Here is a 25,379-nt window from a genome sequence, read left to right as displayed (position 1 = left end):
AGCAGGGGCCCTTGACTCCAGCAGGGGCCCTTCACTCCAGCAGGGGCCCCATGACTCCAGGGATGCGTCACTGGAGGCGCAGGGGCCCTTGACTCCAGCAGGGGCCCTTGACCCAAGCAGGGGCCCTTGACTCCCGGGACAGGTCACTGGAGGCGTCTCTATCAGTCTTAGTTTCACTGGATCTCAGTGCAGCATTTGACACAGTTGACCACAACATATTACTCAAACGACTGGAGAACTGGGCAGGTTTTTCAGGAACTGTACTAAACTCGTTAAAAAACATACTTGAAGACTCACCTGTTCTCAGCTGCATTTGAATAAAGCACCAAATCCACACTTTTAAGCTTAAATTTCAAAACTAACATTTTAACTACTGATTTTATCTATTTCTGATTTTATTTGTTTGCTTGTTTAAATCACTTTTAAATCATGCTTTTTATTTGTTTTTGTTTCTAATGTCTCTGTAAAGCACTTTGAATCACCTTGTTGTTGAATTGTCTGTGAAGGTTCTCAGTCATCCAGGTCATCGTAGTCAATGGAGCTTGCAAAGAAAAGCGTCTGGACTTCTTTAAGTTGCTTGAAGACGTTTCACTTCACAGCAGGGGCCCTTGACTCCAGCAGGGGCCCTTGACTCCAGCAGGGGCCCCATGACTCAAGCAGGGGCCCTTGACTCCAACAGGGGCCCTTGACTCCAGGGATGCGTCATTTGAGGTGCAGGGACCCTTCACTCCAGCAGGGGCCCTTCACTCCAGCAGGGGCCCTTGAGTCAAGCAGGGGCCCTTGACTCAAGCAGGGGCCATTGACTCCAGCAGGGGCCCTTGACTCCAGCAGGGGCCCCATGACTCCAGGTATGCGTCACTGGAGGCGCAGGGGCCCTTGACTCCAGCTGGGGCCCTTGACTCACGCAGGGGCCCTTGACTCCAGCAGGGGCCCTTGACTCCAGCAGGGGCCCCATTACTCAAGCAGGGGCCCTTCACTCCAGCAGGGGCCCTTCACTCCAGCAGGGGCCCCATGACTCCAGGGATGCGTCACTGGAGGCGCAGGGGCCCTTGACTCCAGCAGGGGCCCTTGACCCAAGCAGGGGCCCTTGACTCCCGGGACGCGTCACTGGAGGCGTCTCTATCAGTCTTAGTTTCACTGGATCTCAGTGCAGCATTTGACACAGTTGACCACAACATATTACTCAAACGACTGGAGAACTGGGCAGGTTTTTCAGGAACTGTACTAAACTCGTTAAAAAACATACTTGAAGACTCACCTGTTCTCAGCTGCATTTGAATAAAGCACCAAATCCACACTTTTAAGCTTAAATTTCAAAACTAACATTTTAACTACTGATTTTATCTATTTCTGATTTTATTTGTTTGCTTTTTTAAATCACTTTTAAATCATGCTTTTTATTTGTTTTTGTTTCTAATGTCTCTGTAAAGCACTTTGAATCACCTTGTTGTTGAATTGTCTGTGAAGGTTCTCAGTCATCCAGGTCATCGTAGTCAATGGAGCTTGCAAAGAAAAGCGTCTGGACTTCTTTAAGTTGCTTGAAGACGTTTCACTTCACAGCAGGGGCCCTTGACTCCAGCAGGGGCCCTTGACTCCAGGGACGCGTCACTGGAGGCGCAGGGGCTCTTGACTCCAGCAGGGGCCCTTGACTCCAGCAGGGGCCCTTAAGTCCAGCAGGGGCCCTTGACTCCAGCAGGGGCCCTTGACTCAAGCAGGGGCCCTTGACTCGAGCAGGGGCCCTTGAGTAAAGCAGGGGCCCTTGACTCACGCAGGGGCCCTTGACTCACGCAGGGGCCCTTGACTCCAGCAGGGGCCCTTGACTAAAGCAGTGGCCATTGACTCCAGCAGGGGCCCTTGACTCCAGCAGGGGCCCCATTACTCAAGCAGGGGCCCTTGACTCCAGCAGGGGCCCCATGACTCCAGGGATGCGTCACTGGAGGCGCAGGGGCCCTTGACTCCAGCAGGGGCCCTTGACCCAAGCAGGGGCCCTTGACTCCCGGGACGCGTCACTGGAGGCGTCTCTATCAGTCTTAGTTTCACTGGATCTCAGTGCAGCATTTGACACAGTTGACCACAAGATATTACTCAAACGACTGGAGAACTGGGCAGGTTTTTCAGGAACTGTACTAAACTCGTTAAAAAACATACTTGAAGACTCACCTGTTCTCAGCTGCATTTGAATAAAGCACCAAATCCACACTTTTAAGCTTAAATTTCAAAACTAACATTTTAACTACTGATTTTATCTATTTCTGATTTTATTTGTTTGCTTGTTTAAATCACTTTTAAATCATGCTTTTTATTTGTTTTTGTTTCTAATGTCTCTGTAAAGCACTTTGAATCACCTTGTTGTTGAATTGTCTGTGAAGGTTCTCAGTCATCCAGGTCATCGTAGTCAATGGAGGTTGCAAAGAAAAGCGTCTGGACTTCTTTAAGTTGCTTGAAGACGTTTCACTTCACAGCAGGGGCCCTTGACTCCAGCAGGGACCCTTGACTCCAGCAGGGGCCCTTGACTCAAGCAGGGGCCCTTGACTCCAGCAGGGGCCTTGACTCCAGGGACGCGTCATTGGAGGCGCAGGGCCCCTTGACTCAAGCAGGGGCCCTTGACTCCAGCAGGGGCCCATGACTCGAGGGACGCGTCACTGGAGGCGCAGGGGCCCTTGACTCCAGCAGGGGCCCTTGACTCAAGTTGGTGCCCATGACTCCAGGTATGCGTCACTGGAGGCGCAGGGGCCCTTGACTCACGCAGGGGCCCTTGACTCCAGCAGGGGCCCTTGACTCCAGCAGGGGCCCTTGACTAAAGAAGGGGCCCTTGACTCAAGCAGGGGCCCTTAACTCCAGCAGGGGCCCTTGACTCCAGCAGGGGCCCTTGACTAAAGAAGGGGCCCTTGACTAAAGAAGGGGCCCTTTACTCAAGCAGGGGCCCTTAACTCAAGCAGGGGCGCTTGACTCAAGCAGGGGCCCTTGACTCCAGCAGGGGCCCTTGAGTAAAGCAGGGGCCCTTGACTCCAGCTGGGGCCCTTGACTCACGCAGGGGCCCTTGACTCCAGCAGGGGCCCTTGACTAAAGCAGGGGCCATTGACTCCAGCAGGGGCCCTTGACTCCAGCAGGGGCCCCATTACTCAAGCAGGGGCCCTTGACTCCAGCAGGGGCCCTTCACTCCAGCAGGGGCCCTTGACTCCAGCAGGGGCCCTTGACCCAAGCAGGGGCCCTTGACTCCCGGGACGCGTCACTGGAGGCGTCTCTATCAGTCTTAGTTTCACTGGATCTCAGTGCAGCATTTGACACAGTTGACCACAACATATTACTCAAACGACTGGAGAACTGGGCAGGTTTTTCAGGAACTGTACTAAACTCGTTAAAAAACATACTTGAAGACTCACCTGTTCTCAGCTGCATTTGAATAAAGCACCAAATCCACACTTTTAAGCTTAAATTTCAAAACTAACATTTTAACTACTGATTTTATCTATTTCTGATTTTATTTGTTTGCTTGTTTAAATCACTTTTAAATCATGCTTTTTATTTGTTTTTGTTTCTAATGTCTCTGTAAAGCACTTTGAATCACCTTGTTGTTGAATTGTCTGTGAAGGTTCTCAGTCATCCAGGTCATCGTAGTCAATGGAGCTTGCAAAGAAAAGCGTCTGGACTTCTTTAAGTTGCTTGAAGACGTTTCACTTCACAGCAGGGGCCCTTGACTCCAGCAGGGGCCCTTGACTCCAGCAGGGGCCCTTGACGCAGGTTGGTGCCCATGACTCCAGGTATGCGTCACTGGAGGCGCAGGGGCCCTTGACTCACGCAGGGGCCCTTGACTCCAGCAGGGGCCCTTGACTAAAGAAGGGGCCCTTGACTAAAGAAGGGGCCCTTGACTCAAGCAGGGGCCCTTAACTCCAGCAGGGGCCCTTGACTCCAGCAGGGGCCCTTGACTAAAGAAGGGGCCCTTGACTAAAGAAGGGGCCCTTGACTCAAGCAGGGGCCCTTAACTCAAGCAGGGGCGCTTGACTCAAGCAGGGGCCCTTGACTCCAGCAGGGGCCCTTGAGTAAAGCAGGGGCCCTTGACTCCAGCTGGGGCCCTTGACTCACGCAGGGGCCCTTGACTCCAGCAGGGGCCCTTGACTCCAGCAGGGGCCCCATTACTCAAGCAGGGGCCCTTGACTCCAGCAGGGGCCCTTCACTCCAGCAGGGGCCCCATGACTCCAGGGATGCGTCACTGGAGGCGCAGGGGCCCTTGACTCCAGCAGGGGCCCTTGACCCAAGCAGGGGCCCTTGACTCCCGGGACGCGTCACTGGAGGCGTCTCTATCAGTCTTAGTTTCACTGGATCTCAGTGCAGCATTTGACACAGTTGACCACAACATATTACTCAAACGACTGGAGAACTGGGCAGGTTTTTCAGGAACTGTACTAAACTCGTTAAAAAACATACTTGAAGACTCACCTGTTCTCAGCTGCATTTGAATAAAGCACCAAATCCACACTTTTAAGCTTAAATTTCAAAACTAACATTTTAACTACTGATTTTATCTATTTCTGATTTTATTTGTTTGCTTGTTTAAATCACTTTTAAATCATGCTTTTTATTTGTTTTTGTTTCTAATGTCTCTGTAAAGCACTTTGAATCACCTTGTTGTTGAATTGTCTGTGAAGGTTCTCAGTCATCCAGGTCATCGTAGTCAATGGAGCTTGCAAAGAAAAGCGTCTGGACTTCTTTAAGTTGCTTGAAGACGTTTCACTTCACAGCAGGGGCCCTTGACTCCAGCAGGGGCCCTTGACTCCAGCAGGGGCCCTTGATGCAGGTTGGTGCCCATGACTCCAGGTATGCGTCACTGGAGGCGCAGGGGCCCTTGACTCACGCAGGGGCCCTTGACTCCAGCAGGGGCCCTTGACTCCAGCAGGGGCCCCATGACTCAAGCAGGGGCCCTTGACTCCAACAGGGGCCCTTGACTCCAGGGATGCGTCATTTGAGGTGCAGGGACCCTTCACTCCAGCAGGGGCCCTTCACTCCAGCAGGGGCCCTTGAGTCAAGCAGGGGCCCTTGACTCAAGCAGGGGCCATTGACTCCAGCAGGGGCCCTTGACTCCAGCAGGGGCCCCATGACTCCAGGTATGCGTCACTGGAGGCGCAGGGGCCCTTGACTCACGCAGGGGCCCTTGACTCACGCAGGGGCCCTTGACTTCAGCAGGGGCCCCATGACTCCAGGGATGCGTCACTGGAGGCGCAGGGGCCCTTGACTCCAGCAGGGGCCCTTGACTAAAGAAGGGGCCCTTGATTCAATCAGGGGCCCTTGACTCCAGCAGGGGCCCATGACTCCAGGGATGCGTCACTGGAGGCGCAGGGGCCTTTGACTCCAGCAGGGGCCCTTGACTCCAGGAACGCTTCACTTGAGGAGCAGGGGCCCTTGACTCCAGCAGGGGCCCTTGACTCCAGGGACGCGTCACTGGAGGCGCAGGGGCCCTTGACTCCAGCAGGGGCCCTTGACTCAAGCAGGGGCCCTTGACTCAAGCAGGGGCCCTTGACTCCAGCAGGGGCCCTTTACTCCAGGGACGCGTCATTGGAGGCGCAGGGCCCCTTGACTCAAGCAGGGGCCCTTGACTCCAGCAGGGGCCCATGACTCGAGGGACGCGTCACTGGAGGCGCAGGGGCCCTTGACTCACGCAGGGGCCCTTGACTCCAGCAGGGGCCCTTGACTCCAGCAGGGGCCCTTGACTAAAGAAGGGTCCCTTGACTAAAGAAGGGGCCCTTGACTCAAGCAGGGGCCCTTAACTCCAGCAGGGGCCCTTGACTCCAGCAGGGGCCCTTGACTCCAGCAGGGGCCCTTGACTCCAGGGACGCGTCACTGGAGGCGCAGGGGCCCTTGACTCCAGCAGGGGCCCTTGACTCCAGCAGGGGCCCTTGACTAAAGAAGGGGCCCTTGACTCAAGCAGGGGCCCTTAACTCCAGCAGGGGCCCTTGACTCCAGCAGGGGCCCTTGACTAAAGAAGGGGCCCTTGACTAAAGAAGGGGCCCTTTACTCAAGCAGGGGCCCTTAACTCAAGCAGGGGCGCTTGACTCAAGCAGGGGCCCTTGACTCCAGCAGGGGCCCTTGAGTAAAGCAGGGGCCCTTGACTCCAGCTGGGGCCCTTGACTCACGCAGGGGCCCTTGACTCCAGCAGGGGCCCTTGACTCCAGCAGGGGCCATTGACTAAAGAAGGGGCCCTTGACTAAAGAAGGGGCCCTTGACTCAAGCAGGGGCCCTTAACTCCAGCAGGGGCCCTTTACTCCAGCAGGGGCCCTTGACTAAAGAAGGGGCCCTTTACTAAAGCAGGGGCCCTTAACTCATGCAGGGGCGCTTGACTCAAGCGGGGGCCCTTGACTCCAGCAGGGGCCCTTGAGTAAAGCAGGGGCCCTTGACTCCAGCTGGGGCCCTTGAGTCACGCAGGGGCCCTTGACTCCAGCAGGTTCCCTTGACTCAAGCAGGGGCCCTTCACTAAAGCAGGGGCCCTTGACTCCAGCAGGGGCCCTTGACTAAAGAAGGGGCCCTTGACTCAAGCAGGGGCCCTTAACTCCAGCAGGGGCCCTTGACTCCAGCAGGGGCCCTTGACTAAAGAAGGGGCCCTTGACTAAAGAAGGGGCCCTTTACTCAAGCAGGGGCCCTTAACTCAAGCAGGGGCGCTTGACTCAAGCAGGGGCCCTTTACTCCAGCAGGGGCCCTTGAGTAAAGCAGGGGCCCTTGACTCCAGCTGGGGCCCTTGACTCACGCAGGGGCCCTTGACTCCAGCAGGGGCCCTTGACTCCAGCAGGGGCCCTTGACTAAAGAAGGGGCCCTTGACTAAAGAAGGGGCCCTTTACTAAAGCAGGGGCCCTTAACTCAAGCAGGGGCGCTTGACTCAAGCAGGGGCCCTTGACTCCAGCAGGGGCCCTTGAGTAAAGCAGGGGCCCTTGACTCCAGCTGGGGCCCTTGACTCACGCAGGGGCCCTTGACTCCAGCAGGTTCCCTTGACTCAAGCAGGGGCCCTTGACTAAAGCAGGGGCCCTTGACTCCAGCAGGGGCCCTTGACTAAAGAAGGGGACCTTGACTCCAGCAGGGGCGCTTGACTCCAGGGACTCGTCACTGGAGGCGCAGGGGCCCTTGACTCCAGCAGGAGCCCTTGACTCAAGCAGGGGCCATTGACTAAAGCAGGGGCCCTTGACTCCAGCAGGGGCCCTTGACTAAAGAAGGGGCCCTTGACTCACGCAGGGGCCCTTGACTCCAGCAGGGGCCCTTGACTCCAGCAGGGGCCATTGACTAAAGAAGGGGCCCTTGACTAAAGAAGGGGCCCTTGACTCAAGCAGGGGCCCTTAACTCCAGCAGGGGCCCTTTACTCCAGCAGGGGCCCTTGACTAAAGAAGGGGCCCTTGACTAAAGAAGGGGCGCTTGACTCAAGCAGGGGCCCTTGACTCCAGCAGGGGCCCTTGAGTAAAGCAGGGGCCCTTGACTCCAGCTGGGGCCCTTGACTCACGCAGGGGCCCTTGACTCCAGCAGGGGCCCTTGACTAAAGCAGGGGCCATTGACTCCAGCAGGGGCCCTTGACTCCAGCAGGGGCCCCATTACTCAAGCAGGGGCCCTTGACTCCAGCAGGGGCCCTTCACTCCAGCAGGGGCCCCATGACTCCAGGGATGCGTCACTGGAGGCGCAGGGGCCCTTGACTCCAGCAGGGGCCCTTGACCCAAGCAGGGGCCCTTGACTCCCGGGACGCGTCACTGGAGGCGTCTCTATCAGTCTTAGTTTCACTGGATCTCAGTGCAGCATTTGACACAGTTGACCACAACATATTACTCAAACGACTGGAGAACTGGGCAGGTTTTTCAGGAACTGTACTAAACTCGTTAAAAAACATACTTGAAGACTCACCTGTTCTCAGCTGCATTTGAATAAAGCACCAAATCCACACTTTTAAGCTTAAATTTCAAAACTAACATTTTAACTACTGATTTTATCTATTTCTGATTTTATTTGTTTGCTTGTTTAAATCACTTTTAAATCATGCTTTTTATTTGTTTTTGTTTCTAATGTCTCTGTAAAGCACTTTGAATCACCTTGTTGTTGAATTGTCTGTGAAGGTTCTCAGTCATCCAGGTCATCGTAGTCAATGGAGCTTGCAAAGAAAAGCGTCTGGACTTCTTTAAGTTGCTTGAAGACGTTTCACTTCACAGCAGGGGCCCTTGACTCACGCAGGGGCCCTTGACTCCAGCAGGGGCCCTTGACTCCAGGGACGCGTCACTGGAGGCACAGGGGCCCTTGACTCCAGCAGGGGCCCTTGACTCAAGCAGGGGCCCTTGACTCAAGCAGGGGCCCTTGACTCCAGCAGGGGCCTTTACTCCAGGGACGCGTCATTGGAGGCGCAGGGCCCCTTGACTCAAGCAGGGGCCCTTGACTCCAGCAGGGGCCCATGACTCGAGGGACGCGTCACTGGAGGCGCAGGGGCCCTTGACTCCAGCAGGGGCCCTTGACTCAATTTGTGTCCCATGACTCCAGGTATGCGTCACTGGAGGCGCAGGGGCCCTTGACTCACGCAGGGGCCCTTGACTCCAGCAGGGGCCCTTGACTCCAGCAGGGGCCCTTGACTAAAGAAGGGGCCCTTGACTAAAGAAGGGGCCCTTGACTCAAGCAGGGGCCCTTAACTCCAGCAGGGGCCCTTGACTCCAGCAGGGGCCCTTGACTAAAGAAGGGGCCCTTGACTAAAGAAGGGGCCCTTTACTCAAGCAGGGGCCCTTAACTCAAGCAGGGGCGCTTGACTCAAGCAGGGGCCCTTGACTCCAGCAGGGGCCCTTGAGTAAAGCAGGGGCCCTTGACTCCAGCCGGGGCCCTTGACTCACGCAGGGGCCCTTGACTCCAGCAGGGGCCCTTGACTAAAGCAGGGGCCATTGACTCCAGCAGGGGCCCTTGACTCCAGCAGGGGCCCCATTACTCAAGCAGGGGCCCTTGACTCCAGCAGGGGCCCTTCACTCCAGCAGGGGCCCCATGACTCCAGGGATGCGTCACTGGAGGCGCAGGGGCCCTTGACTCCAGCAGGGGCCCTTGACCCAAGCAGGGGCCCTTGACTCCCGGGACGCGTCACTGGAGGCGTCTCTATCAGTCTTAGTTTCACTGGATCTCAGTGCAGCAGTTGACACAGTTGACCACAACATATTACTCAAACGACTGGAGAACTGGGCAGGTTTTTCAGGAACTGTACTAAACTCGTTAAAAAACATACTTGAAGACTCACCTGTTCTCAGCTGCATTTGAATAAAGCACCAAATCCACACTTTTAAGCTTAAATTTCAAAACTAACATTTTAACTACTGATTTTATCTATTTCTGATTTTATTTGTTTGCTTGTTTAAATCACTTTTAAATCATGCTTTTTATTTGTTTTTGTTTCTAATGTCTCTGTAAAGCACTTTGAATCACCTTGTTGTTGAATTGTCTGTGAAGGTTCTCAGTCATCCAGGTCATCGTAGTCAATGGAGCTTGCAAAGAAAAGCGTCTGGACTTCTTTAAGTTGCTTGAAGACGTTTCACTTCACAGCAGGGGCCCTTGACTCCAGCAGGGGCCCTTGACTCCAGCAGGGGCCCCATGACTCAAGCAGGGGCCCTAGACTCCAACAGGGGACCTTGACTCCAGGGATGCGTCATTTGAGGTGCAGGAACCCTTCACTCCAGCAGGGGCCCTTCACTCCAGCAGGGGCCCTTGACTCCAGCAGGGGCCCTTGACTCCAGCAGGGGCCCCATGACTCCAGGTATGCGTCACTGGAGGCGCAGGGGCCCTTGACTCACGCAGGGGCCCTTGACTCACGCAGGGGCCCTTGACTCCAGCAGGGGCCCCATGACTCCAGGGATGCGTCACTGGAGGCGCAGGGGCCCTTGACTCCAGCAGGGGCCCTTGACTAAAGAAGGGGCCCTTGATTCAATCAGGGGCCCTTGACTCCAGCAGGGGCCCATGACTCCAGGGATGCGTCACTGGAGGCGCAGGGGCCTTTGACTCCAGCAGGGGCCCTTGACTCCAGGAACGCTTCACTTGAGGAGCAGGGGCCCTTGACTCCAGCAGGGGCCCTTGACTCCAGGGACACGTCACTGGAGGGGCAGGGGCCCTTGACTCCAGCAGGGGCCCTTGACTCAAGCACGGGCCCTTGACTCAAGCAGGGGCCCTTGACTCCAGCAGGGGCCCTTTACTCCAGGGACGCGTCATTGGAGGCGCAGGGCCCCTTGACTCAAGCAGGAGCCCTTGACTCCAGCAGGGGCCCATGACTCGAGGGACGCGTCACTGGAGGCGCAGGGGCCCTTGACTCCAGCAGGGGCCCTTGACTCAAGTTGGTGCCCATGACTCCAGGTATGCGTCACTGGAGGCGCAGGGGCCCTTGACTCCAGCAGGGGCCCTTGACTCCAGCAGGGGCCCTTGACTCCAGCAGGGGCCCATGACTCCAGGTATGCGTCACTGGAGGCGCAGGGGCCCTTGACTCACGCAGGGGCCCTTGACTCAAGCAGGGGCCCTTAACTCCAGCAGGGGGCCTTGACTCCAGCAGGGGCCCTTGACTAAAGAAGGGGCCCTTGACTAAAGAAGGGGCCCTTTACTCAAGCAGGGGCCCTTAACTCAAGCAGGGGCGCTTGACTCAAGCAGGGGCCCTTGACTCCAGCAGGGGCCCTTGAGTAAAGCAGGGGCCCTTGACTCCAGCTGGGGCCCTTGACTCACGCAGGGGCCCTTGACTCCAGCAGGGGCCCTTGACTAAAGCAGGGGCCATTGACTCCAGCAGGGGCCCTTGACTCCAGCAGGGGCCCCATTACTCAAGCAGGGGCCCTTGACTCAAGCAGGGGCCCTTCACTCCAGCAGGGGCCCCATGACTCCAGGGATGCGTCACTGGAGGCGCAGGGGCCCTTGACTCCAGCAGGGGCCCTTGACCCAAGCAGGGGCCCTTGACTCCCGGGACGCGTCACTGGAGGCGTCTCTATCAGTCTTAGTTTCACTGGATCTCAGTGCAGCATTTGACACAGTTGACCACAACATATTACTCAAACGACTGGAGAACTGGGCAGGTTTTTCAGGAACTGTACTAAACTCGTTAAAAAACATACTTGAAGACTCACCTGTTCTCAGCTGCATTTGAATAAAGCACCAAATCCACACTTTTAAGCTTAAATTTCAAAACTAACATTTTAACTACTGATTTTATCTATTTCTGATTTTATTTGTTTGCTTGTTTAAATCACTTTTAAATCATGCTTTTTATTTGTTTTTGTTTCTAATGTCTCTGTAAAGCACTTTGAATCACCTTGTTGTTGAATTGTCTGTGAAGGTTCTCAGTCATCCAGGTCATCGTAGTCAATGGAGCTTGCAAAGAAAAGCGTCTGGACTTCTTTAAGTTGCTTGAAGACGTTTCACTTCACAGCAGGGGCCCTTGACTCCAGCAGGGGCCCTTGACTCCAGCAGGGGCCCCATGACTCAAGCAGGGGCCCTTGACTCCAACAGGGGCCCTTGACTCCAGGGATGCGTCATTTGAGGTGCAGGGACCCTTCACTCCAGCAGGGGCCCTTCACTCCAGCAGGGGCCCTTGAGTCAAGCAGGGGCCCTTGACTCAAGCAGGGGCCATTGACTCCAGCAGGGGCCCTTGACTCCAGCAGGGGCCCCATGACTCCAGGTATGCGTCACTGGAGGCGCAGGGGCCCTTGACTCCAGCTGGGGCCCTTGACTCACGCAGGGGCCCTTGACTCCAGCAGGGGCCCCATTACTCAAGCAGGGGCCCTTGACTCCAGCAGGGGCCCTTCACTCCAGCAGGGGCCCCATGACTCCAGGGATGCGTCACTGGAGGCGCAGGGGCCCTTGACTCCAGCAGGGGCCCTTGACCCAAGCAGGGGCCCTTGACTCCCGGGACAGGTCACTGGAGGCGTCTCTATCAGTCTTAGTTTCACTGGATCTCAGTGCAGCATTTGACACAGTTGACCACAACATATTACTCAAACGACTGGAGAACTGGGCAGGTTTTTCAGGAACTGTACTAAACTCGTTAAAAAACATACTTGAAGACTCACCTGTTCTCAGCTGCATTTGAATAAAGCACCAAATCCACACTTTTAAGCTTAAATTTCAAAACTAACATTTTAACTACTGATTTTATCTATTTCTGATTTTATTTGTTTGCTTGTTTAAATCACTTTTAAATCATGCTTTTTATTTGTTTTTGTTTCTAATGTCTCTGTAAAGCACTTTGAATCACCTTGTTGTTGAATTGTCTGTGAAGGTTCTCAGTCATCCAGGTCATCGTAGTCAATGGAGCTTGCAAAGAAAAGCGTCTGGACTTCTTTAAGTTGCTTGAAGACGTTTCACTTCACAGCAGGGGCCCTTGACTCCAGCAGGGGCCCTTGACTCCAGCAGGGGCCCCATGACTCAAGCAGGGGCCCTTGACTCCAACAGGGGCCCTTGACTCCAGGGATGCGTCATTTGAGGTGCAGGGACCCTTCACTCCAGCAGGGGCCCTTCACTCCAGCAGGGGCCCTTGAGTCAAGCAGGGGCCCTTGACTCAAGCAGGGGCCATTGACTCCAGCAGGGGCCCTTGACTCCAGCAGGGGCCCCATGACTCCAGGTATGCGTCACTGGAGGCGCAGGGGCCCTTGACTCCAGCTGGGGCCCTTGACTCACGCAGGGGCCCTTGACTCCAGCAGGGGCCCTTGACTCCAGCAGGGGCCCCATTACTCAAGCAGGGGCCCTTCACTCCAGCAGGGGCCCTTCACTCCAGCAGGGGCCCCATGACTCCAGGGATGCGTCACTGGAGGCGCAGGGGCCCTTGACTCCAGCAGGGGCCCTTGACCCAAGCAGGGGCCCTTGACTCCCGGGACGCGTCACTGGAGGCGTCTCTATCAGTCTTAGTTTCACTGGATCTCAGTGCAGCATTTGACACAGTTGACCACAACATATTACTCAAACGACTGGAGAACTGGGCAGGTTTTTCAGGAACTGTACTAAACTCGTTAAAAAACATACTTGAAGACTCACCTGTTCTCAGCTGCATTTGAATAAAGCACCAAATCCACACTTTTAAGCTTAAATTTCAAAACTAACATTTTAACTACTGATTTTATCTATTTCTGATTTTATTTGTTTGCTTTTTTAAATCACTTTTAAATCATGCTTTTTATTTGTTTTTGTTTCTAATGTCTCTGTAAAGCACTTTGAATCACCTTGTTGTTGAATTGTCTGTGAAGGTTCTCAGTCATCCAGGTCATCGTAGTCAATGGAGCTTGCAAAGAAAAGCGTCTGGACTTCTTTAAGTTGCTTGAAGACGTTTCACTTCACAGCAGGGGCCCTTGACTCCAGCAGGGGCCCTTGACTCCAGGGACGCGTCACTGGAGGCGCAGGGGCTCTTGACTCCAGCAGGGGCCCTTGACTCCAGCAGGGGCCCTTAAGTCCAGCAGGGGCCCTTGACTCCAGCAGGGGCCCTTGACTCAAGCAGGGGCCCTTGACTCGAGCAGGGGCCCTTGAGTAAAGCAGGGGCCCTTGACTCACGCAGGGGCCCTTGACTCACGCAGGGGCCCTTGACTCCAGCAGGGGCCCTTGACTAAAGCAGTGGCCATTGACTCCAGCAGGGGCCCTTGACTCCAGCAGGGGCCCCATTACTCAAGCAGGGGCCCTTGACTCCAGCAGGGGCCCCATGACTCCAGGGATGCGTCACTGGAGGCGCAGGGGCCCTTGACTCCAGCAGGGGCCCTTGACCCAAGCAGGGGCCCTTGACTCCCGGGACGCGTCACTGGAGGCGTCTCTATCAGTCTTAGTTTCACTGGATCTCAGTGCAGCATTTGACACAGTTGACCACAAGATATTACTCAAACGACTGGAGAACTGGGCAGGTTTTTCAGGAACTGTACTAAACTCGTTAAAAAACATACTTGAAGACTCACCTGTTCTCAGCTGCATTTGAATAAAGCACCAAATCCACACTTTTAAGCTTAAATTTCAAAACTAACATTTTAACTACTGATTTTATCTATTTCTGATTTTATTTGTTTGCTTGTTTAAATCACTTTTAAATCATGCTTTTTATTTGTTTTTGTTTCTAATGTCTCTGTAAAGCACTTTGAATCACCTTGTTGTTGAATTGTCTGTGAAGGTTCTCAGTCATCCAGGTCATCGTAGTCAATGGAGGTTGCAAAGAAAAGCGTCTGGACTTCTTTAAGTTGCTTGAAGACGTTTCACTTCACAGCAGGGGCCCTTGACTCCAGCAGGGACCCTTGACTCCAGCAGGGGCCCTTGACTCAAGCAGGGGCCCTTGACTCCAGCAGGGGCCTTGACTCCAGGGACGCGTCATTGGAGGCGCAGGGCCCCTTGACTCAAGCAGGGGCCCTTGACTCCAGCAGGGGCCCATGACTCGAGGGACGCGTCACTGGAGGCGCAGGGGCCCTTGACTCCAGCAGGGGCCCTTGACTCAAGTTGGTGCCCATGACTCCAGGTATGCGTCACTGGAGGCGCAGGGGCCCTTGACTCACGCAGGGGCCCTTGACTCCAGCAGGGGCCCTTGACTCCAGCAGGGGCCCTTGACTAAAGAAGGGGCCCTTGACTCAAGCAGGGGCCCTTAACTCCAGCAGGGGCCCTTGACTCCAGCAGGGGCCCTTGACTAAAGAAGGGGCCCTTGACTAAAGAAGGGGCCCTTTACTCAAGCAGGGGCCCTTAACTCAAGCAGGGGCGCTTGACTCAAGCAGGGGCCCTTGACTCCAGCAGGGGCCCTTGAGTAAAGCAGGGGCCCTTGACTCCAGCTGGGGCCCTTGACTCACGCAGGGGCCCTTGACTCCAGCAGGGGCCCTTGACTAAAGCAGGGGCCATTGACTCCAGCAGGGGCCCTTGACTCCAGCAGGGGCCCCATTACTCAAGCAGGGGCCCTTGACTCCAGCAGGGGCCCTTCACTCCAGCAGGGGCCCTTGACTCCAGCAGGGGCCCTTGACCCAAGCAGGGGCCCTTGACTCCCGGGACGCGTCACTGGAGGCGTCTCTATCAGTCTTAGTTTCACTGGATCTCAGTGCAGCATTTGACACAGTTGACCACAACATATTACTCAAACGACTGGAGAACTGGGCAGGTTTTTCAGGAACTGTACTAAACTCGTTAAAAAACATACTTGAAGACTCACCTGTTCTCAGCTGCATTTGAATAAAGCACCAAATCCACACTTTTAAGCTTAAATTTCAAAACTAACATTTTAACTACTGATTTTATCTATTTCTGATTTTATTTGTTTGCTTGTTTAAATCACTTTTAAATCATGCTTTTTATTTGTTTTTGTTTCTAATGTCTCTGTAAAGCACTTTGAATCACCTTGTTGTTGAATTGTCTGTGAAGGTTCTCAGTCATCCAGGTCATCGTAGTCAATGGAGCTTGCAAAGAAAAGCGTCTGGACTTCTTTAAGTTGCTTGAAGACGTTTCACTTCACAGCAGGGGCCCTTGACTCCAGCAGGGGCCCTTGACTCCAGCAGGGGCCCTTGATGCAGGTTGGTGCCCATGACTCCAGGTATGCGTCACTGGAGGCGCAGGGGCCCTTGACTCACGCAGGGGCCCTTGACTCCAGCAGGGGCCCTTGACTCCAGCAGGGGCCCCATGACTCAAGCAGGGGCCCTTGACTCCAACAGGGGCCCTTGACTCCAGGGATGCGTCATTTGAGGTGCAGGGACCCTTCACTCCAGCAGGGGCCCTTCACTCCAGCAGGGGCCCTTGAGTCAAGCAGGGGCCCTTGACTCAAGCAGGGGCCATTGACTCCAGCAGGGGCCCTTGACTCCAGCAGGGGCCCCATGACTCCAGGTATGCGTCACTGGAGGCGCAGGGGCCCTTGACTCACGCAGGGGCCCTTGACTCACGCAGGGGCCCTTGACTTCAGCAGGGGCCCCATGACTCCAGGGATGCGTCACTGGAGGCGCAGGGGCCCTTGACTCCAGCAGGGGCCCTTGACTAAAGAAGGGGCCCTTGATTCAATCAGGGGCCCTTGACTCCAGCAGGGGCCCATGACTCCAGGGATGCGTCACTGGAGGCGCAGGGGCCTTTGACTCCAGCAGGGGCCCTTGACTCCAGGAACGCTTCACTTGAGGAGCAGGGGCCCTTGACTCCAGCAGGGGCCCTTGACTCCAGGGACGCGTCACTGGAGGCGCAGGGGCCCTTGACTCCAGCAGGGGCCCTTGACTCAAGCAGGGGCCCTTGACTCAAGCAGGGGCCCTTGACTCCAGCAGGGGCCCTTTACTCCAGGGACGCGTCATTGGAGGCGCAGGGCCCCTTGACTCAAGCAGGGGCCCTTGACTCCAGCAGGGGCCCATGACTCGAGGGACGCGTCACTGGAGGCGCAGGGGCCCTTGACTCACGCAGGGGCCCTTGACTCCAGCAGGGGCCCTTGACTCCAGCAGGGGCCCTTGACTAAAGAAGGGTCCCTTGACTAAAGAAGGGGCCCTTGACTCAAGCAGGGGCCCTTAACTCCAGCAGGGGCCCTTGACTCCAGCAGGGGCCCTTGACTCCAGCAGGGGCCCTTGACTCCAGGGACGCGTCACTGGAGGCGCAGGGGCCCTTGACTCCAGCAGGGGCCCTTGACTCCAGCAGGGGCCCTTGACTAAAGAAGGGGCCCTTGACTCAAGCAGGGGCCCTTAACTCCAGCAGGGGCCCTTGACTCCAGCAGGGGCCCTTGACTAAAGAAGGGGCCCTTGACTAAAGAAGGGGCCCTTTACTCAAGCAGGGGCCCTTAACTCAAGCAGGGGCGCTTGACTCAAGCAGGGGCCCTTGACTCCAGCAGGGGCCCTTGAGTAAAGCAGGGGCCCTTGACTCCAGCTGGGGCCCTTGACTCACGCAGGGGCCCTTGACTCCAGCAGGGGCCCTTGACTCCAGCAGGGGCCATTGACTAAAGAAGGGGCCCTTGACTAAAGAAGGGGCCCTTGACTCAAGCAGGGGCCCTTAACTCCAGCAGGGGCCCTTTACTCCAGCAGGGGCCCTTGACTAAAGAAGGGGCCCTTTACTAAAGCAGGGGCCCTTAACTCATGCAGGGGCGCTTGACTCAAGCGGGGGCCCTTGACTCCAGCAGGGGCCCTTGAGTAAAGCAGGGGCCCTTGACTCCAGCTGGGGCCCTTGAGTCACGCAGGGGCCCTTGACTCCAGCAGGTTCCCTTGACTCAAGCAGGGGCCCTTCACTAAAGCAGGGGCCCTTGACTCCAGCAGGGGCCCTTGACTAAAGAAGGGGCCCTTGACTCAAGCAGGGGCCCTTAACTCCAGCAGGGGCCCTTGACTCCAGCAGGGGCCCTTGACTAAAGAAGGGGCCCTTGACTAAAGAAGGGGCCCTTTACTCAAGCAGGGGCCCTTAACTCAAGCAGGGGCGCTTGACTCAAGCAGGGGCCCTTTACTCCAGCAGGGGCCCTTGAGTAAAGCAGGGGCCCTTGACTCCAGCTGGGGCCCTTGACTCACGCAGGGGCCCTTGACTCCAGCAGGGGCCCTTGACTCCAGCAGGGGCCCTTGACTAAAGAAGGGGCCCTTGACTAAAGAAGGGGCCCTTTACTAAAGCAGGGGCCCTTAACTCAAGCAGGGGCGCTTGACTCAAGCAGGGGCCCTTGACTCCAGCAGGGGCCCTTGAGTAAAGCAGGGGCCCTTGACTCCAGCTGGGGCCCTTGACTCACGCAGGGGCCCTTGACTCCAGCAGGTTCCCTTGACTCAAGCAGGGGCCCTTGACTAAAGCAGGGGCCCTTGACTCCAGCAGGGGCCCTTGACTAAAGAAGGGGACCTTGACTCCAGCAGGGGCGCTTGACTCCAGGGACTCGTCACTGGAGGCGCAGGGGCCCTTGACTCCAGCAGGAGCCCTTGACTCAAGCAGGGGCCATTGACTAAAGCAGGGGCCCTTGACTCCAGCAGGGGCCCTTGACTAAAGAAGGGGCCCTTGACTCACGCAGGGGCCCTTGACTCCAGCAGGGGCCCTTGACTCCAGCAGGGGCCATTGACTAAAGAAGGGGCCCTTGACTAAAGAAGGGGCCCTTGACTCAAGCAGGGGCCCTTAACTCCAGCAGGGGCCCTTTACTCCAGCAGGGGCCCTTGACTAAAGAAGGGGCCCTTGACTAAAGAAGGGGCGCTTGACTCAAGCAGGGGCCCTTGACTCCAGCAGGGGCCCTTGAGTAAAGCAGGGGCCCTTGACTCCAGCTGGGGCCCTTGACTCACGCAGGGGCCCTTGACTCCAGCAGGGGCCCTTGACTAAAGCAGGGGCCATTGACTCCAGCAGGGGCCCTTGACTCCAGCAGGGGCCCCATTACTCAAGCAGGGGCCCTTGACTCCAGCAGGGGCCCTTCACTCCAGCAGGGGCCCCATGACTCCAGGGATGCGTCACTGGAGGCGCAGGGGCCCTTGACTCCAGCAGGGGCCCTTGACCCAAGCAGGGGCCCTTGACTCCCGGGACGCGTCACTGGAGGCGTCTCTATCAGTCTTAGTTTCACTGGATCTCAGTGCAGCATTTGACACAGTTGACCACAACATATTACTCAAACGACTGGAGAACTGGGCAGGTTTTTCAGGAACTGTACTAAACTCGTTAAAAAACATACTTGAAGACTCACCTGTTCTCAGCTGCATTTGAATAAAGCACCAAATCCACACTTTTAAGCTTAAATTTCAAAACTAACATTTTAACTACTGATTTTATCTATTTCTGATTTTATTTGTTTGCTTGTTTAAATCACTTTTAAATCATGCTTTTTATTTGTTTTTGTTTCTAATGTCTCTGTAAAGCACTTTGAATCACCTTGTTGTTGAATTGTCTGTGAAGGTTCTCAGTCATCCAGGTCATCGTAGTCAATGGAGCTTGCAAAGAAAAGCGTCTGGACTTCTTTAAGTTGCTTGAAGACGTTTCACTTCACAGCAGGGGCCCTTGACTCACGCAGGGGCCCTTGACTCCAGCAGGGGCCCTTGACTCCAGGGACGCGTCACTGGAGGCACAGGGGCCCTTGACTCCAGCAGGGGCCCTTGACTCAAGCAGGGGCCCTTGACTCAAGCAGGGGCCCTTGACTCCAGCAGGGGCCTTTACTCCAGGGACGCGTCATTGGAGGCGCAGGGCCCCTTGACTCAAGCAGGGGCCCTTGACTCCAGCAGGGGCCCATGACTCGAGGGACGCGTCACTGGAGGCGCAGGGGCCCTTGACTCCAGCAGGGGCCCTTGACTCAATTTGTGTCCCATGACTCCAGGTATGCGTCACTGGAGGCGCAGGGGCCCTTGACTCACGCAGGGGCCCTTGACTCCAGCAGGGGCCCTTGACTCCAGCAGGGGCCCTTGACTAAAGAAGGGGCCCTTGACTAAAGAAGGGGCCCTTGACTCAAGCAGGGGCCCTTAACTCCAGCAGGGGCCCTTGACTCCAGCAGGGGCCCTTGACTAAAGAAGGGGCCCTTGACTAAAGAAGGGGCCCTTTACTCAAGCAGGGGCCCTTAACTCAAGCAGGGGCGCTTGACTCAAGCAGGGGCCCTTGACTCCAGCAGGGGCCCTTGAGTAAAGCAGGGGCCCTTGACTCCAGCCGGGGCCCTTGACTCACGCAGGGGCCCTTGACTCCAGCAGGGGCCCTTGACTAAAGCAGGGGCCATTGACTCCAGCAGGGGCCCTTGACTCCAGCAGGGGCCCCATTACTCAAGCAGGGGCCCTTGACTCCAGCAGGGGCCCTTCACTCCAGCAGGGGCCCCATGACTCCAGGGATGCGTCACTGGAGGCGCAGGGGCCCTTGACTCCAGCAGGGGCCCTTGACCCAAGCAGGGGCCCTTGACTCCCGGGACGCGTCACTGGAGGCGTCTCTATCAGTCTTAGTTTCACTGGATCTCAGTGCAGCAGTTGACACAGTTGACCACAACATATTACTCAAACGACTGGAGAACTGGGCAGGTTTTTCAGGAACTGTACTAAACTCGTTAAAAAACATACTTGAAGACTCACCTGTTCTCAGCTGCATTTGAATAAAGCACCAAATCCACACTTTTAAGCTTAAATTTCAAAACTAACATTTTAACTACTGATTTTATCTATTTCTGATTTTATTTGTTTGCTTGTTTAAATCACTTTTAAATCATGCTTTTTATTTGTTTTTGTTTCTAATGTCTCTGTAAAGCACTTTGAATCACCTTGTTGTTGAATTGTCTGTGAAGGTTCTCAGTCATCCAGGTCATCGTAGTCAATGGAGCTTGCAAAGAAAAGCGTCTGGACTTCTTTAAGTTGCTTGAAGACGTTTCACTTCACAGCAGGGGCCCTTGACTCCAGCAGGGGCCCTTGACTCCAGCAGGGGCCCCATGACTCAAGCAGGGGCCCTAGACTCCAACAGGGGACCTTGACTCCAGGGATGCGTCATTTGAGGTGCAGGAACCCTTCACTCCAGCAGGGGCCCTTCACTCCAGCAGGGGCCCTTGAGTCAAGCAGGGGCCCTTGACTCAAGCAGGGGCCATTGACTCCAGCAGGGGCCCTTGACTCCAGCAGGGGCCCCATGACTCCAGGTATGCGTCACTGGAGGCGCAGGGGCCCTTGACTCACGCAGGGGCCCTTGACTCACGCAGGGGCCCTTGACTCCAGCAGGGGCCCCATGACTCCAGGGATGCGTCACTGGAGGCGCAGGGGCCCTTGACTCCAGCAGGGGCCCTTGACTAAAGAAGGGGCCCTTGATTCAATCAGGGGCCCTTGACTCCAGCAGGGGCCCATGACTCCAGGGATGCGTCACTGGAGGCGCAGGGGCCTTTGACTCCAGCAGGGGCCCTTGACTCCAGGAACGCTTCACTTGAGGAGCAGGGGCCCTTGACTCCAGCAGGGGCCCTTGACTCCAGGGACACGTCACTGGAGGGGCAGGGGCCCTTGACTCCAGCAGGGGCCCTTGACTCAAGCACGGGCCCTTGACTCAAGCAGGGGCCCTTGACTCCAGCAGGGGCCCTTTACTCCAGGGACGCGTCATTGGAGGCGCAGGGCCCCTTGACTCAAGCAGGAGCCCTTGACTCCAGCAGGGGCCCATGACTCGAGGGACGCGTCACTGGAGGCGCAGGGGCCCTTGACTCCAGCAGGGGCCCTTGACTCAAGTTGGTGCCCATGACTCCAGGTATGCGTCACTGGAGGCGCAGGGGCCCTTGACTCCAGCAGGGGCCCTTGACTCCAGCAGGGGCCCTTGACTCCAGCAGGGGCCCATGACTCCAGGTATGCGTCACTGGAGGCGCAGGGGCCCTTGACTCACGCAGGGGCCCTTGACTCAAGCAGGGGCCCTTAACTCCAGCAGGGGGCCTTGACTCCAGCAGGGGCCCTTGACTAAAGAAGGGGCCCTTGACTAAAGAAGGGGCCCTTTACTCAAGCAGGGGCCCTTAACTCAAGCAGGGGCGCTTGACTCAAGCAGGGGCCCTTGACTCCAGCAGGGGCCCTTGAGTAAAGCAGGGGCCCTTGACTCCAGCTGGGGCCCTTGACTCACGCAGGGGCCCTTGACTCCAGCAGGGGCCCTTGACTAAAGCAGGGGCCATTGACTCCAGCAGGGGCCCTTGACTCCAGCAGGGGCCCCATTACTCAAGCAGGGGCCCTTGACTCAAGCAGGGGCCCTTCACTCCAGCAGGGGCCCCATGACTCCAGGGATGCGTCACTGGAGGCGCAGGGGCCCTTGACTCCAGCAGGGGCCCTTGACCCAAGCAGGGGCCCTTGACTCCCGGGACGCGTCACTGGAGGCGTCTCTATCAGTCTTAGTTTCACTGGATCTCAGTGCAGCATTTGACACAGTTGACCACAACATATTACTCAAACGACTGGAGAACTGGGCAGGTTTTTCAGGAACTGTACTAAACTCGTTAAAAAACATACTTGAAGACTCACCTGTTCTCAGCTGCATTTGAATAAAGCACCAAATCCACACTTTTAAGCTTAAATTTCAAAACTAACATTTTAACTACTGATTTTATCTATTTCTGATTTTATTTGTTTGCTTGTTTAAATCACTTTTAAATCATGCTTTTTATTTGTTTTTGTTTCTAATGTCTCTGTAAAGCACTTTGAATCACCTTGTTGTTGAATTGTCTGTGAAGGTTCTCAGTCATCCAGGTCATCGTAGTCAATGGAGCTTGCAAAGAAAAGCGTCTGGACTTCTTTAAGTTGCTTGAAGACGTTTCACTTCACAGCAGGGGCCCTTGACTCCAGCAGGGGCCCTTGACTCCAGCAGGGGCCCCATGACTCAAGCAGGGGCCCTTGACTCCAACAGGGGCCCTTGACTCCAGGGATGCGTCATTTGAGGTGCAGGGACCCTTCACTCCAGCAGGGGCCCTTCACTCCAGCAGGGGCCCTTGAGTCAAGCAGGGGCCCTTGACTCAAGCAGGGGCCATTGACTCCAGCAGGGGCCCTTGACTCCAGCAGGGGCCCCATGACTCCAGGTATGCGTCACTGGAGGCGCAGGGGCCCTTGACTCCAGCTGGGGCCCTTGACTCACGCAGGGGCCCTTGACTCCAGCAGGGGCCCCATTACTCAAGCAGGGGCCCTTGACTCCAGCAGGGGCCCTTCACTCCAGCAGGGGCCCCATGACTCCAGGGATGCGTCACTGGAGGCGCAGGGGCCCTTGACTCCAGCAGGGGCCCTTGACCCAAGCAGGGGCCCTTGACTCCCGGGACAGGTCACTGGAGGCGTCTCTATCAGTCTTAGTTTCACTGGATCTCAGTGCAGCATTTGACACAGTTGACCACAACATATTACTCAAACGACTGGAGAACTGGGCAGGTTTTTCAGGAACTGTACTAAACTCGTTAAAAAACATACTTGAAGACTCACCTGTTCTCAGCTGCATTTGAATAAAGCACCAAATCCACACTTTTAAGCTTAAATTTCAAAACTAACATTTTAACTACTGATTTTATCTATTTCTGATTTTATTTGTTTGCTTGTTTAAATCACTTTTAAATCATGCTTTTTATTTGTTTTTGTTTCTAATGTCTCTGTAAAGCACTTTGAATCACCTTGTTGTTGAATTGTCTGTGAAGGTTCTCAGTCATCCAGGTCATCGTAGTCAATGGAGCTTGCAAAGAAAAGCGTCTGGACTTCTTTAAGTTGCTTGAAGACGTTTCACTTCACAGCAGGGGCCCTTGACTCCAGCAGGGGCCCTTGACTCCAGCAGGGGCCCCATGACTCAAGCAGGGGCCCTTGACTCCAACAGGGGCCCTTGACTCCAGGGATGCGTCATTTGAGGTGCAGGGACCCTTCACTCCAGCAGGGGCCCTTCACTCCAGCAGGGGCCCTTGAGTCAAGCAGGGGCCCTTGACTCAAGCAGGGGCCATTGACTCCAGCAGGGGCCCTTGACTCCAGCAGGGGCCCCATGACTCCAGGTATGCGTCACTGGAGGCGCAGGGGCCCTTGACTCCAGCTGGGGCCCTTGACTCACGCAGGGGCCCTTGACTCCAGCAGGGGCCCTTGACTCCAGCAGGGGCCCCATTACTCAAGCAGGGGCCCTTCACTCCAGCAGGGGCCCTTCACTCCAGCAGGGGCCCCATGACTCCAGGGATGCGTCACTGGAGGCGCAGGGGCCCTTGACTCCAGCAGGGGCCCTTGACCCAAGCAGGGGCCCTTGACTCCCGGGACGCGTCACTGGAGGCGTCTCTATCAGTCTTAGTTTCACTGGATCTCAGTGCAGCATTTGACACAGTTGACCACAACATATTACTCAAACGACTGGAGAACTGGGCAGGTTTTTCAGGAACTGTACTAAACTCGTTAAAAAACATACTTGAAGACTCACCTGTTCTCAGCTGCATTTGAATAAAGCACCAAATCCACACTTTTAAGCTTAAATTTCAAAACTAACATTTTAACTACTGATTTTATCTATTTCTGATTTTATTTGTTTGCTTTTTTAAATCACTTTTAAATCATGCTTTTTATTTGTTTTTGTTTCTAATGTCTCTGTAAAGCACTTTGAATCACCTTGTTGTTGAATTGTCTGTGAAGGTTCTCAGTCATCCAGGTCATCGTAGTCAATGGAGCTTGCAAAGAAAAGCGTCTGGACTTCTTTAAGTTGCTTGAAGACGTTTCACTTCACAGCAGGGGCCCTTGACTCCAGCAGGGGCCCTTGACTCCAGGGACGCGTCACTGGAGGCGCAGGGGCTCTTGACTCCAGCAGGGGCCCTTGACTCCAGCAGGGGCCCTTAAGTCCAGCAGGGGCCCTTGACTCCAGCAGGGGCCCTTGACTCAAGCAGGGGCCCTTGACTCGAGCAGGGGCCCTTGAGTAAAGCAGGGGCCCTTGACTCACGCAGGGGCCCTTGACTCACGCAGGGGCCCTTGACTCCAGCAGGGGCCCTTGACTAAAGCAGTGGCCATTGACTCCAGCAGGGGCCCTTGACTCCAGCAGGGGCCCCATTACTCAAGCAGGGGCCCTTGACTCCAGCAGGGGCCCCATGACTCCAGGGATGCGTCACTGGAGGCGCAGGGGCCCTTGACTCCAGCAGGGGCCCTTGACCCAAGCAGGGGCCCTTGACTCCCGGGACGCGTCACTGGAGGCGTCTCTATCAGTCTTAGTTTCACTGGATCTCAGTGCAGCATTTGACACAGTTGACCACAAGATATTACTCAAACGACTGGAGAACTGGGCAGGTTTTTCAGGAACTGTACTAAACTCGTTAAAAAACATACTTGAAGACTCACCTGTTCTCAGCTGCATTTGAATAAAGCACCAAATCCACACTTTTAAGCTTAAATTTCAAAACTAACATTTTAACTACTGATTTTATCTATTTCTGATTTTATTTGTTTGCTTGTTTAAATCACTTTTAAATCATGCTTTTTATTTGTTTTTGTTTCTAATGTCTCTGTAAAGCACTTTGAATCACCTTGTTGTTGAATTGTCTGTGAAGGTTCTCAGTCATCCAGGTCATCGTAGTCAATGGAGCTTGCAAAGAAAAGCGTCTGGACTTCTTTAAGTTGCTTGAAGACGTTTCACTTCACAGCAGGGGCCCTTGACTCCAGCAGGGACCCTTGACTCCAGCAGGGGCCCTTGACTCAAGCAGGGGCCCTTGACTCCAGCAGGGGCCTTGACTCCAGGGACGCGTCATTGGAGGCGCAGGGCCCCTTGACTCAAGCAGGGGCCCTTGACTCCAGCAGGGGCCCATGACTCGAGGGACGCGTCACTGGAGGCGCAGGGGCCCTTGACTCCAGCAGGGGCCCTTGACTCAAGTTGGTGCCCATGACTCCAGGTATGCGTCACTGGAGGCGCAGGGGCCCTTGACTCACGCAGGGGCCCTTGACTCCAGCAGGGGCCCTTGACTCCAGCAGGGGCCCTTGACTAAAGAAGGGGCCCTTGACTCAAGCAGGGGCCCTTAACTCCAGCAGGGGCCCTTGACTCCAGCAGGGGCCCTTGACTAAAGAAGGGGCCCTTGACTAAAGAAGGGGCCCTTTACTCAAGCAGGGGCCCTTAACTCAAGCAGGGGC

Source organism: Copadichromis virginalis, linkage group LG3 (assembly GCF_057382275.1).
Source record: "Copadichromis virginalis isolate Kocher_CV1m ecotype Utaka linkage group LG3, C_Virginalis_male_GT1.1, whole genome shotgun sequence".
NCBI classification, from domain to species: Eukaryota; Metazoa; Chordata; class Actinopteri; order Cichliformes; family Cichlidae; genus Copadichromis; species Copadichromis virginalis.
The sequence above is the reverse complement of the archived record's forward strand: the minus strand, read 5'-3'. Positions refer to the sequence as shown.